Source organism: Orycteropus afer, unplaced genomic scaffold, assembly GCF_000298275.1.
Source record: "Orycteropus afer afer isolate SDZICR_OR568_19922 unplaced genomic scaffold, OryAfe1.0 scaffold00449, whole genome shotgun sequence".
NCBI classification, from domain to species: domain Eukaryota; kingdom Metazoa; phylum Chordata; class Mammalia; order Tubulidentata; family Orycteropodidae; genus Orycteropus; species Orycteropus afer.
In genome coordinates, this window is record NW_006922036.1 from 225981 (window position 1) to 226726 (window position 746).

A 746-nucleotide genomic window follows, 5' to 3' on the forward strand; every position below is an offset into this window, starting at 1 on the left:
TCCCCTCCCCTCCCACCCCTGGCAACCAACAAAGAAAGTTTCTCTCCATATCTAAACCTTTCCTTGACCCGCCACACCAATGAACTAACACTATGTTTGTCTTTCTGTGATTGATTTATTTCACTCAGCATAATGTCCTCCAAGTTCATCCATAATGTGCAGTGTTTTGCAGACTCTACATTATTCTTTAGTGCTGCATAGTATTCCAGTATGTGTATGTACCATACAATATGTGTATGTACCATCTTCCACGATGGGCATGTAGTTTCCATCTTTTTGCTATTGTAAATAGTTCTGTGATGCACATGAGGGTGCATGTATCTGTTCCTATCCTGGATCTCACCTCTCTTAGATACATACCTAGTAATGGGATTGCTGGGTCAAATGGTATCTTCAATTCCAACTTTCTAAGGAATTTCCATATTGATTTCCACAGTGGTTGCGTCACTTCACAATCATACAAACAGTGTTTAAGAGTCCCAATCTCTCCACATCCCCACCAGCATTTGTTAGGTTCTGTCTCATTGAACCTTGCCCTCAGTGCTGGGGTGGGACGGTATATCTCATTGTTGTTTTGATTTACAGCTCTCTGATGGCCAATAATTGTGACATCTTTTCATGTATTAGCTGACCACCTGAATATCCTCTTTTTGAAGTGTCTATTCATGTCTTCTGCCCATTTTTCAATTGGATTGTTAATTCTTTTGGTGTTGAGGTGTTGGAGTTTTCCATCAATCTTAGAGATA